This window comes from Nerophis ophidion, linkage group LG16 (assembly GCF_033978795.1).
Source record: "Nerophis ophidion isolate RoL-2023_Sa linkage group LG16, RoL_Noph_v1.0, whole genome shotgun sequence".
In the NCBI taxonomy this organism is placed as follows: Eukaryota; Metazoa; Chordata; class Actinopteri; order Syngnathiformes; family Syngnathidae; genus Nerophis; species Nerophis ophidion.
Genome location: NC_084626.1, coordinates 50,613,366 through 50,625,063, shown reverse-complemented (window position 1 = coordinate 50,625,063; position 11,698 = coordinate 50,613,366). Strand labels below are relative to the sequence as shown.

Below are 11,698 nucleotides of genomic sequence, written 5' to 3'. Positions count from 1 at the left end.
TTATGTGTGACTGCCATCATATTGCAGTCCACATGCATCTCTTATGTGTGACTACCATCATATTGCAGTCTATATGTATCTCTTATGTGTGACTGCCATCATATTGCAGTCTACACACATCTCTTATGTGTGACTGCCATCATATTGCAGTCTACACACATCTCTTATGTATGACTGCTGTCATATTGCAGTTTACACATATCTCTTATGTGTGACTGCCATCATATTGCAGTGTACACACATCTCTTATGTATGACTGCCATCATATTGCAGTCTACACACACCTCTTATGTGTGACTGCCGTCATATTGCAGTTTACACATATCTCTTATGTGTAACTGCCATCATATTGCAGTTTACACGTATCTCTTATGTGTGATTGCATCATATTGCAGTCTACACACATCTCTTATGTATGACTGCCATCATATTGCAGTTTACACGTATCTCTTATGTGTGACTGCCATCATATTGCAGTCTACACACACCTCTTATGTATGACTGCCATCATATTGCAGTTTACACGTATCTCTTATGTATGACTGCCATCATATTGCAGTTTACACGTATCTCTTATGTGTGACTGCCATCATATTGCAGTTTACACGTATCTCTTATGTGTGATTGCATCATATTGCAGTCTACACACATCTCTTATGTATGACTGCCATCATATTGCAGTTTACACGTATCTCTTATGTGTGACTGCCATCATATTGCAGTCTACACACACCTCTTATGTATGACTGCCATCATATTGCAGTTTACACGTATCTCTTATGTGTGACTGCCATCATATTGCAGTCTACACGCATCTCTTATGTGTGACTGCCATCATATTGCAGTCTACACGTATCTCTTATGTGTGACTGCCATCATATTGCAGTCTACACGTATCTCTTATGTGTGACTGCCATCATATTGCAGTCTAAACGTATCGCTTAAACAAACAAAGACTCCTAATTAGTCTGCTGATGTATGCAGTAACATATTGTGTCTTTTATATATTCGATTATTTTGTCTACATTATGAGGGACAAACTGTAAAATAATATCATTAATCTGAAATAACAGTTTGTTAAAAGTTAAAGTACCCTGATAGTCTCACACACACAGGATCGGTCATTTTTAAAGTCCTCATAAGTCCAGGGATGTATTTATTTACATTTTTTAAAAACGAAAAAAGATTTTGCGATGCTAAAAAATATCGATATAATCATAGTAGCATCGACTAGATACACTCTTGTACTTGGTATCATTACAGTGGATGTCAGTATAATCCATCTATGGCATGTGTTTACATTGTGAAGCCGGTCAGCTATTGTATCGGTCCACGGTGTGTAGTGAAGCATGTTCAGCTATTCCTCGTCCTCCAGTGATAATGCTACATATAAGAAATTTACTGTATTTGTCGCCACGGAGACACGGATTAGTGATTTAAAAGTTGCTAAAACACGTTAAAAGCCGTTCTCCCTGTTCTGTCCACACACTGTGTCTGCTTGTAAGTACTCAGTGTGCGCGCGTTGCCGAACATGCTCCTTTGTTCGTAAAACCAGCAATGTCATGACGTGCGGGGGCAAGGACCGGTACTTTTTAGAGGCGGTATTGTACGGACTATGATTCATTATGGGGGCGGTATAGCTCGGTTGGTAGAGCGGCCGTGCCAGCAACTTGAGGGTTGCAGGTTCGATTCCCGCTTCCCCCATCCTAGTCACTGCCGTTGTGTCCTTGGGCAAGACACTTTACCCACCTGCTCCCAGTGCCACCCACACTGGTTTAAATATAACTTAGATATTGGGTTTCACTATGTAAAGCGCTTTGAGTCACTAGAGAAAAGCACTATATAAATATAATTCACTTCACTTCATTGGTATTGCGGTACTACACTAGTATTGATATCGGTGGGGATTGGACCAGGAACCCTTAGGTTGCTGGCACGGCCACTCTCCCACGCCGTCCCCCAAATGAAGTATTACTACTATGAAAACACTTTTAACTGTTTCACTGATACTTCTTTTTACACTTACATGAGCGTTAATGATCACCTGCAGAAAGTTTACAATCAAACTATCGGCCACTTGCCCAATTGAAGATTTTATTTGACGCGCATTTCCTTTTTTTGGCTTATTTTTGCTCATTATCATTATATTGTCGTTTGAAATTGTTAAAACTAATATTTTGGTGTGTTCCCTTCCATTTAAGATGATTTTAAGGTTCTGCAACAACCTGAAGATACTTCTTTTAAGCATCAAAAGATGATTTTTAGAATAAAATGTTTTTTTTTCCCATCCTAAAAGTTCTGCTAATTTAAATAAATGAAAAGACATTTATTTTCCCTTAAATGTTGTATCTAATATTTGTGACTCTGAAACTGAATACTCATGCTGTTTTCAGTGCAAAATAAGTTGAGGATCAGAAGAAATCAAGGATAAAATTGTTCTTGAGATCAAAAGTGAAGGTTGGAATCATTTCAAAAGTTGAAATAAATGTGCAAAAGAAGAAGAGTATAAAGTGTGGCGTGGAGGGATAAAGTGATGATGTACTCACGTGTCCTGATGGCCACATCTGCTCATGTGAAGGTCGCCGCAATAATGACCTCACACTCAACCTCCACGCCTTTTATCGAGGGGCTGGCACACACACACACACACACACACACACACACACACACACACACACACACACACACACACACACACACACACACACACACGTTAATGATATTATCAAATAATATCAAAAAGTTACATTTTTGGCAACCAAGAGTCCATTGATCGAATGAAGACATGATGATCGAATGAAGACATGATGATTCAATGAAGAAAATGAGGGACAAGCGGTAGAAAAATGGATGGATGGATGGATGGGTGATGATTGAATGAAGACATGATGATCTAATGAAGACATGGTGATTCAATGAAGACATGATGATTGAATGAAGAAAATGAGGGACAAGCGGTAGAAAAAATGGATGGATGATGGGTGATGATTGAATGAAGACATGATGATCGAATGAAGACATGATGATCGAATGAAAACATGATGATTGAATGAAGAAAATGAGGAACAAGCGGTAGGAAATGGATGGATGGATGGGTGATGATTGAATGAAGACATGGTGATTGAATGAAGACATGATGATCGAATGAAGACATGATTATTGAATGAAGACATGGTGATTGAATGAAAACATGATGATTGAATGAAGACATGGTGGTTAAATGAAGACATGATGATCGAATGAAGACATGATGATCGAATGAAGACATGGTGATTGAATGAAAACATGATGATCGAATGAAGACATGGTGATTGAATGAAAACATGATGATTGAATGAAGACATGGTGATTGAATGAAAACATGATGATTGAATGAAGACATGGTGATTGAATGAAGACCTGATGATCGAATGAAGACATGATGATTGAATGAAGACATGGTGATTGAATGAAAACATGATGATCGAATGAAGACATGATGATCGAATGAAAACACAATGATTGAGTGAAGGCATGATGACTGAATGAAGACATGATGATCGAATGAAGGCATGATGATTGAATGAAAACATGATGACCGAATGAAGACATGATGATTGAATGAAGACATGATGACCTAATGAAGACATGATGATCGAATGAAGACATGATGAGCTAATTAAGACATGATGATTGAATGAAGACATGATGATTGAATGAAGACATGATGATCGAATGAAGACATGATGATCGAATGAAAACATGATGATTGAGTGAAGGCATGATGATTGAATGAAGACATGGTGATTGAATGAAGACATTATGATCGAATGAAGACATGATGATCAAATGAAAACATGATGATTGAGTGAAGGCATGATGATTGAATGAAGACATGATGGTTGAATGAAGACATGATGACCTAATGAAGACATGATGATCGAATGAAGACATGATGAGCTAATTAAGACATGATGATTGAATGAAGACATGATGAGCAAATAAAGACATGATGGTCGAATGAAGACATGATGGTTGAATGAAGACATGATGATTGAATGAAAACATGATGACCTAATGAAGACATGATGGTTGAATGAAGACATGATGACCTAATGAAGATATGATGATCGAATGAAGACATGATGAGCTAATTAAGACATGATGATTGAATGAAGACATGATGATCGAATAAAGACATGATGATCGAATGAAGACATGATGACTGAATGAAAACATGATTATTGAATGAAGACATGATGATCGAATGAAGACATAATGTTTCAATGAAAACATGATGGTTTAATGAAGACATGATGATCGAATGAAGACATAATGTTTCAATGAAGACATGATGGTTTAATGAAGACATGAGTTTAAGTTGGTGTGTGCATGAACAAAGAAGAGTGACGTTGTATGTTCCGGCACATCACCATGGCAACAACGGCCGACTCTTCATTCTTCAGACAGGATGCAGAGTGACGTCCTTCCAAGCAATGACAGGTGATTAGTGATCAGACGCTCACAGCAGTGCAGCTTCAACAGGTGTGTCTGCCCCCCCCCCCACTAACCTACATCATGGGACTGTGGCGGGCCGGGAGTCTCTAGAGAACGAGCGCTATAGAAATGCCAAGTTTTAGTTGGGATGCTCCATCACCCCTCCCCCCCTCTAATTAGCTGACCCAAGTGAAGTCTGGTTGCCGTGCGGTCGCCTTGGCAACAACATCCAAGCCGGGTTTCTCTCGCCCGGGAATGTAGACCGTGGTCGCAGGCTGGTGGGCGGCCAGTGCGGAAGAGCCATTTAGTTAATTGGCCAGAGAGAAATTGCGAGCAAACGCGGACGAGACCAAGCAATCAGGAGCAAGTATCTCAGCGGCAGACATGTACCTGGTTGCTAAGCAACGCCACAGGAGTCATACATAGTCCAGGGCACCACATGGGACTATGAACAACCTGGACTCAAAGTGGACTCGGGACACCGTGGACTCAAAGTGGACTCGGAACATCGTGGACTCAAAGTGGACTTGGGACATCGTGGACTCAAAGTGGACTTGGGACATCGTGGACTCAAAGTGGACTTGGGACATCGTGGACTCAAAGCGGACTTGGAACATCGTGGACTCAAAGTAGACTTGGGACATCGCGGACTCAAAGTGGACTTGGAACATCGTGAACTCAAAGTGGACTTGGGACATCGTGGACTCAAAGCGGACTTGGAACATCGTAGACTCAAAGTGAACTCGGAACATTGTGGACTCAAAGTGGACTCGGGGCATCTTGGACTCAAAGTGGACTTGAGACATCTTGGACTCAAAGTGGACTCGGGACATCTTGGACTCAAAGTGGACTTGGGACATCTTGGACTCAAAGTGGACTTGGGACATCTTGGACTCAAAGTGGACTCGGGACATCGTGGACTCAAAGTGGACTAGAAACATCGTGGACTGAAAGTGGACTTGGGACATCGTGGACTGAAAGTGGACTCAGAACATCGTGGACTCAAAGTGGACTTGGAACATTGTGGACTAAAAGTGGACTCGGAACATCATTGACTCAAAGTGGACTCGGAACACCGTGGACTCAAAGTGGACTTGCAACACCGTGGACTCGAAGTGGACTTGGAACATCTTGGATTCAAAGTGGACTAGGGACATCGTGGACTCAAAGCGGACTTGGAACATCGTGGAGTCAAAGTGGACTCGGGGCATCTTGGACTCAAAGTGGACTTGGAACATCGTGGACTCAAAGAGGACTCGGGGCATCTTGGACTCAAAGTGGACTTGAGACATCTTGGACTCAAAGTGGACTCGGGACATCTTGGACTCAAAGTGGACTTGGGACATCTTGGACTCAAAGTGGACTTGGGACATCGTGGACTCAAAGTGGACTTGGGACATCTTGGACTCAAAGTGGACTCGGGACATCGTGGACTCAAAGTGGACTAGAAACATCGTGGACTGAAAGTGGGCTTGGGACATCGTGGACTGAAAGTGGACTCAGAACATCGTGGACTCAAAGTGGACTTGGAACATTGTGGACTAAAAGTGGACTCGGAACATCATTGACTCAAAGTGGACTCGGAACACCGTGGACTCGAAGTGGACTTGGAACATCTTGGACTCAAAGTGGACTAGGGACATCGTGGACTCAAAGCGGACTTGGAACATCGTGGAGTCAAAGTGGACTCGGAACATTGTGGACTCAAAGTGGACTCGGGACATCTTGGACTCAAAGTGGACTTGGGACATCTTGGACTCAAAGTGGACTCGGGACATCGTGGACTCGGGACATCTTGGACTCAAAGTGGACTTGGGACATCTTGGACTCAAAGTGGACTTAGGACATCTTGGACTCAAAGTGGACTTGGGACATCGTGGACTCAAAGTGGACTTGGGACATCTTGGACTCAAAGTGGACTCGGGACATCGTGGACTCAAAGTGGACTAGAAACATTGTGGACTGAAAGTGGACTTGGGACATCGTGGACTGAAAGTGGACTCGGAACATCGTGGTCTTAAAGTGGACTTGGAACATTGTGGACTCAAAGTGGACTCGGAACATCATTGACTCAAAGTGGACTCGGAACACCGTGGACTCAAAGTGGACTTGGAACACCGTGGACTCAAAGTGGACTTGGAACATCTTGGACTCAAAGTGGATTCGTAACACCATGGACTCAAAGTGGACTTGGGACATCGTGGAGTCAAAGTGGACTCGGGACATCGTGGACTCAAAGTGGACTCGGAACATCGTGGACTCAAAGTGGACTTGGAACATCTTGGACTCAAAGTGGACTCGGGACATCGTGCACTCAAAGTGGACTCGGGACATCTTGGACTCAAAGTGGACTCGGAACATCGTGGACTCAAAGTGGCCTTAGGACATCTTGGACTCAAAGTGGACTCGGGACATCGTGGACTCAAAGTGGACTAGAAACATCGTGGACTGAAAGTGGACTTGGGACATTGTGGACTGAAAGTGGACTCGGAACATCGTGGACTCAAAGTGGACTCGGAACATCATTGACTCAAAGTGGACTCGGAACACCGTGGACTCAAAATGGACTTGCAACACTGTGGACTCAAAGTGGACTTGGAACATCTTGGACTCAAAGTGGACTTGGGACATCGTGGACTCAAAGTGGACTTGGGACATCATGGACTCAAAGTGCACACGGAACATCGTGGACTCAAAGTGTACTCGGAACACCGTGGACTCAAAGTGGACTTGGGACATCTTGGACTCAAAGTGGACTTGGGACATCGTGGACTCAAAGTGGACTTGGAACATCTTGGACTCAAAGTGGACTTGGGACATCGTGGACTCAAAGTGGACTTGGGACATCGTGGACTCAAAGTGGACTTGGGACATCATGGACTCAAAGTGGACACGGAACATCGTGGACTCAAAGTGGACTCGGAACACCGTGGACTCAAAGTGGACTTGGGACATTGTGGACTTGGAACATCGTGGACTCAGAGTGGACTTGGGACATCTTGGACTCAAAGTGGACTCGGGACATCGTGGACTCAAAGTGGACTCGGGACACCATGGACTGAAAGTGGACTCGGAACATCGTGGTCTTAAAGTGGACTTGGAACATTGTGGACTCAAAGTGGACTCGGAACATCATTGACTCAAAGTGGACTCGGAACACCGTGGACTCAAAGTGGACTTGGAACACCGTGGACTCAAAGTGGACTTGGAACATCTTGGACTCAAAGTGGATTCGTAACACCGAGGACTCAAAGTGGACTTGGGACATCGTGGAGTCAAAGTGGACTCGGAACATCGTGGACTCAAAGTGGACTTGGGACATCGTGGACTCAAAGTGGACTTGGAACATCGTGGACTCAAAGCGGACTTGGAACATCGTGGACTCAAAGCGGACTCGGAACATCGTGGACTCAAAGTGGACTCAGAACATCGTGGACTCAAAGCGAACTCGGAACATCGTGGACTCAAAGCGAACTCGGAACATCGTGGACTCAAAGTGGACTCAAAGTGGACTCGGGACATTTTGGACTCAAAGTGGACTCGGGACATCGTGGACTCAAAGTGGACTTGGGACATCGTGGACTCAAAGTGGACTCGGGACATCGTGGACTCAAAGTGGACTCGGAACATCGTGTACTCAAAGTGGACTCGGAACACCATGGACTCAAAGTGGACTTGGGACATCGTGGACTCAAAGTGGACTCGGGACATTGTGGACTCAAAGTGGACTCGGAACATCGTGTACGCAAAGTGGACTCGGAACATCGTGGACTCAAAGTGGACTTGCAACACCGTGGACTCAAAGTGGACTTGGAACATCGTGGACTCAAAGTTGACTCGGGACATCTTGGACTCAAAGTGGACTTGGGACATCTTGGACTCAAAGTGGACTCGGGACATCGTGGACTCGGGACATCTTGGACTAAAAGTGGACTTGGGACATCTTGGACTCAAAGTGGACTTGGGACATCTTGGACTCGGGACATCTTGGACTCAAAGTGGACTTGGGACATCTTGGACTCGGAACATCGTGGACTCAAAGTGGACTCGGAACACCATGAACTCAAAGTGGACTTGGAACACCGTGGACTCAAAGTGGACTTGGGACATATTGGACTCAAAGTGGACTCTGGACATCGTGGACTCAAAGTGGACTCTGGACACCGTGGACAACTAATAATCAATATCCTTTGTGACAACAACATGTATATTTATTGTTGACCTACAATGTTACAACAATAAATATAATTTACAGTACATTTCTGCTAACCGAGTTAACAGTTTTTTCTTACCCTACAGATGTATTTATATATATATATTTTTTAACAATATTACAGTAAATGGAAAAACCTTACCAGTTTTTTGTTTTTTTACACTCAGGCAACTGAGCTGCCAGTTTTGTTTTTACCGCAAAATAAATGTGGTATCCTTTTCCCATTTACCGTAATACGTCTTAAAAACAACAACCGTAAATGTTACAGTAAAAAACAAACAAAACAAAAACTGAGTTGACATGATTTTACCATCATTGTGAGTCCTCTTCATGCAAAGCTGGCTGTGACCACCAGATGGCAGCAAAGCCCTTTCACGTTGATCCACAGCGCGGCCCACAGGAAGTCCTTAAAAGGGAACATCGACTCACAAGTGATGACAACACACTCAAAGTGGACAAGTTGTGACGTCATTCTCCAACTAAGTCCAATTAAACTTAGTCAGGATATATTTGAGGCACTCAAAAGTTGATTTTGGACAGTGTGTACAAAAGAAAATAACAAAAGTATGCTCAACGTACAAGAAGTGTGTCCTTCTCTTGCATAAATAGTACGCCATTCACCCAAGTGATGGGTAAAGTGAGTGTAAGGCACACTCACTACGTGTATTGACACAGCGCAGATACTCGGTGTTTCATAACATTTGACAATAAAACAATAATAAACATATTTAACATTACCACCTTCACATTTGATTGAAGTAGACAACTTTGGCCGAAGAACCAAACAGTCAACAGGAAAAGATGAACATTGACTTTATTTGCCGCCATACATTTTCCTTTCTTCATTCCAATCAGGTCCATGATGGAGATGAAATCACCATTTTTTTTTTTCACTTGTTACGCTTCAGCATTGCTTGAGCCATCACTAAATATGAGCAAATTATCAAAAATCACAAGTTGACAATTCTATTTCAAATTTCAATGGCTTTATTTTATGTATATAGATTTGTAAATATTCATATATATATATATATTTATATATTATACATAGACAACTTGATTATCATCTTTTGTTCAGTTACGTTCATACAACATGACACCAAGAGCAAGGCATTCTACATCATATCTACAAGAGCAAAGAAAACGCGCGTGTGTGTGTGTGTGTGTGTGTGTGTGTGTGTGTGTGTAAATGTGTGTGTGTGTGCATGGATTGCTGAGTGGAATGGAGTGGATGAAGATGGAAGGAAACCAAGGAATGCGGAGGAGAAAGATGATTGTGTTGCATAGATTGAAGCAAACAGGAAGTGGTCAACAAAAAATAAATAAACAAAAAAAAAGTACTTTAGTACAACAAGGAGAAGGGGTCAAACACACAAAAAAAATAAGACAAAAAAAAAAAAAAACTAACAAAAAGTGGTCAAACACAGACAGGAAGTAGTTAAAACACAGACAAGTGGTCAACAAAACATAAAAAGGTTCAATAAGACAGGAAGTGGTTAAACACTCACAGGAAATGGTCAAAAACAGACAGGAAGTGGTACAAAAAAGTGGTTCAATAACACAGGAAATGGTCAAACAGAAAAAGAAATAGAACACAAAATAAAAAACAAAAACAAAAAGTGGTCAAATACAGAAAGGGAGTGGTTAAACCCAGACGAAAAGTGATTAAACACACACAGGAAATGGTCAAAAACAGACAGGAAGTGGTAAAAAAAAGTGGTTCAAAACTAAAGGAAATGGTCAAACACATAAAAAGAAATAAGAACAAAAATATAAAATAAAAAAACAAAAAGTGGTCAAACACAGACAGGAAGTGGTTAAACACCGACGAGAAGTGGTTAAACACTCACAGGAAATGGTCAAAAACAGACAGGAAGTGGTACAAAAAAGTGATTCAATAACACAGGAAATGGTCTAACAGAAAAAGAAATAGAACACAAAATAAAAAACAAAAACAAAAAGTGGTCAAACACGGAGAGGAAGTGGTTAAACACAGACGAGAAGTGAATAAACACACACAGGAAGTGGTTAAACACTCACAGGAAATGGTCAAAAACAGACAGGAAGTGGTAAAAAAAAGTGGTTCAATACTAAAGGAAATGGTCAAACACATAAAAAGAAATAAGAACAAAAATATAAAATAAAAAAACAAAAAGTGGTCAAACACAGACAGGAAGTGGTTAAACACCGACGAGAAGTGGTTAAACACACACAGGAAATGGTCAAAAACAGACAGGAAGTGGTACAAAAAAGTGGTTCAATAACACAGGAAATGGTCGAACAGAAAAAGAAATAGAACACAAAATAAAAAATAAAAACAAAAAGTGGTCAAATACAGAAAGGGAGTGGTTAAACACAGACGAGAAGTGAATAAACACACACAGGAAGTGGTTAAACACTCACAGGAAATGGTCAAAAACAGACAGGAAGTGGTAAAAAAAAAGTGGTTCAATACCAAAGGAAATGGTCGAACACATAAAAAGAAATAATATCAAAAATATAAAATAAAAAAACAAAAAGTGGTCAAACACAGACAGGAAGTGGTTAAACACCGACGAGAAGTGGTTAAACACACACAGGAAATGGTCAAAAACAGACAGGAAGTGGTACAAAAAAGTGGTTCAATAACACAGGAAATGGTCTAACAGAAAAAGAAATAGAACACAAAATAAAAAACAAAAAAAAAAGTGGTCAAACACAGAAAGGGAGTGGTTAAACACAGATGAGAAGTGATTAAACACACACAGGAAATGGTCAAAAACAGACAGGAAGTGGTAAAAAAAAGTGGTTCAATAACACAGGAAATGGTCTAACAGAAAAAGAAATAGAACACAAAATAAAAAACAAAAAAAAAAGTGGTCAAACACAGAAAGGGAGTGGTTAAACACAGATGAGAAGTGATTAAACACACACAGGAAATGGTCAAAAACAGACAGGAAGTGGTAAAAAAAAAGTGGTTCAATAACACAGGAAATGGTCAAACAGAAAAAGAAATAGAACACAAAATAA

The 11,698-nt window shown here is 41.4% G+C and overlaps 1 protein-coding gene across 1 annotated transcript in view; it reads right to left on the bottom strand.

The window, feature by feature from the left end:
- LOC133535523 (plasma membrane calcium-transporting ATPase 1-like) overlaps positions 1 to 11,698 on the bottom strand; it is a 255,985-nt gene that overhangs the window by 1,238 nt on the left and 243,049 nt on the right. The window contains exon 21 of the transcript XR_009802241.1: positions 2,547 to 2,629. The gene's annotated coding sequence lies outside the window, so the exon portion shown is untranslated. The remainder of the gene's footprint in view (positions 1 to 2,546; positions 2,630 to 11,698) is intronic.